This window comes from Colletes latitarsis, chromosome 14 (genome assembly GCF_051014445.1).
Source record: "Colletes latitarsis isolate SP2378_abdomen chromosome 14, iyColLati1, whole genome shotgun sequence".
NCBI lineage: Eukaryota > Metazoa > Arthropoda > Insecta > Hymenoptera > Colletidae > Colletes > Colletes latitarsis.
The window spans coordinates 5,001-7,500 of record NC_135147.1 but is presented as its reverse complement, the minus strand read 5'-3'; the positions used below and the strand labels follow the sequence as shown (position 1 = coordinate 7,500).

The 2,500-nt window shown below is 48.6% G+C and overlaps 2 non-coding genes across 2 annotated transcripts in view; both read left to right on the top strand.

The window, feature by feature from the left end:
- The first annotated feature begins 758 nt into the window (after positions 1-758).
- LOC143350516 (5.8S ribosomal RNA) lies at positions 759-913 on the top strand. The gene has a single exon (XR_013081134.1). It is a non-coding gene; the product is annotated as a 5.8S ribosomal RNA (ribosomal RNA).
- A 1,214-nt stretch (positions 914-2,127) lies between these two features.
- The window catches only part of LOC143350485 (large subunit ribosomal RNA), a 4,264-nt gene continuing 3,891 nt past the window's right edge, over positions 2,128-2,500 (top strand). The window contains exon 1 of the ribosomal RNA XR_013081128.1: positions 2,128-2,500. This exon is cut by the window's right edge and continues 3,891 nt beyond it. This is a non-coding gene — a ribosomal RNA (large subunit ribosomal RNA).

Sequence of the window (2,500 nt, the reverse complement as noted above, 5' to 3'; positions counted from 1 at the left end):
CGTTGCGACGATCGAGGATGTCACCCGCCGTCAATTTTTCCATTATATACGCGTCTCGGTCGGAGATACGATGCTGGCTGTTTACGTTGCGCTCGCTCGAAGAGGAGACGACGACCGATTGTCACACACAACGCGCAGGGGCCGAAACAAAGCGCCAAGGATCTACAGCCGAGGAACGAGACGCCGTCGAACATCGTTTCGCGACGTTCCTTTACGGTTTGAACTTGCGTATCCCGCTTTGCCCGGTGGCGTGTGTGCTCGTCGTCGTGCTCCGAACGAAACGTCCTGATGACGGCGAGGAAGTAATAAAATAATATACATCCTTACGGGTAGCCTGAAGCGAATCGCAAACGAACGACAACGCGTCGATTGTGCGGCCATCGTTGCTCGCGCGACTAACGACGACCAGCCGAGAAGGCTGTAGTTTATCGCATCGATTTCATCGAGCAACCGATGGGCGCTGCCGCGTGCGTTCGCCCGATTGCGCGTGAAGTTACTGTTCGGAACCAAGAATATACGGGTGTATTATACCCGTTTGGTCGCAGCCACGCGCAAAGGCTTTTGAATGTACTGTACGCCCGGCCGTCGAACGATGGTTTTCCGTCATTCAGGAAACAAAAAGAAACTTTTGTCGTCGATATGGCGCGTTCAATCCTCCGTCGATACGCTGGTCGGAGGTGCGAACATCGAATATTTTTAAAGCAAAGAACAAGGAGCATTTTTAAATACAAAGAGAAAAATTGTAAATTGTATATGATTACCCTGAACGGTGGATCACTTGGCTCGTGGGTCGATGAAGAACGCAGCTAATTGCGCGTCAACGTGTGAACTGCAGGACACATGAACATCGACATTTCGAACGCACATTGCGGTCCACGGATAAAATTCCTGGACCACGCCTGGCTGAGGGTCGTTCACTTGTCCTAAAACTGCTTGCGTTGTTCTCAGATTCCCTAACCCCGCCGTCGTTTACCTCTCCTTTCGGGGAGATGGCGAAGAACGTTTCGGAGCCGGGTCGATGAAGAGAAAGGTATCAACGTACGAGCGAGAATTTGGGTATTTCGTTGGCGTTTGTCGCTGGACGTACGAAAAAGAATAAATATTATATATTATTGGCAAGTTTGCGCACCCCTTGCGTGGTGAGGCAGAGATCAGTCTGGACTCGCGCGAGTGTTTTACGGCGTCGTGCGTCGTGTTGTCTGGAGTATCATCACGACCGCCCGTTAAAGCACCGCTCCTACGATTTCTGACTTTGACGGCACTAAAAACCACCGTGGGGCGCAAATCGCGTTTCGTACAAATCTAATGATTACCGGCGCTCCCGACGTTGCCCGAAGTTAATAATTTATGCAAAGGAAAGAGAAAATAAAGCGTATACTAGTTTTGGAGCATAACAAAAAGGACACTGGAAAGAAATTTGACCAAACACTGATAATTATGATATGTAATATATGCCCTACCACGTGAAATTTGTGGTATCCGTCGGTCGTCGTCTTCCTCTCTGTTCGTTCGTACAGCCCCAGGGAAAAATGATAATTTATCAAACGAATCGGACGATCATCCTCTATGGAGAGGCTCGAACGAACACGACGAGAAGCGCGATACGAACGGAACCCAAAAGAAGGGATATACTCTGAGAAGTTGGTCGCCCCATGTCTCTCTTTGTTACGAATATGTATATCGATTGCGAGACCGCGCGTTTAGCCGGTCGTCCAGTCCACGAATGCTTTTCTTTCGAACTTACGGTGGACTTTGGTAGACTATCAAAGAATCAACGAAAATCGGATCGGGTAGTTCTATCATAGACACACACCGTGGTTCTTCTTTAATTTGAAAAGCGACGGAAGGACGTTAAAAGTAATCAGCCGGTTACGCCTAGCGAGCGTTTCGCATCGAACGAATGAAAAACTAAGACAGAAGGGAGACACTTTGGCGAGGCGCTAAAAACCCATCATTGATATCCTTTTCTCCGAGAAAGCAAAATGCTATTATATGCTATCGGAGGACGCGGAGAAGTAGGAGGTGGTGGTCGATTCCATATATACACCAGGTTCTTGTTGCTCCGATTCGTTACGGTGTACGATTTGTTTTTCTTTTTTTTTTTTTTCAACTAACAAGTTTGTTCGACGACCTCAGAGCAGGGCGAGATGACCCGCTGAATTTAAGCATATTACTAAGCGGAGGAAAAGAAACTAACTAGGATTTCCTTAGTAGCGGCGAGCGAACAGGAAAGAGCCCAGCACTGAATCCCACGGTTATTGCCGCAGGGAAATGTAGTGTTTAGGAGGATCCGTCTATCCCGTGACGTCGAACCGTGTCCAAGTCCATCTTGAATGGGGCCATTTACCCAAAGAGGGTGCCAGGCCCGTAGCGACCGGTACGCGTTTGGGGAGGATTTCTCCTTAGAGTCGGGTTGCTTGAGAATGCAGCCCTAAGTGGGTGGTAAACTCCATCTAAGGCTAAATATGACCACGAGACCGATAGCGAACAAGTACCGTGA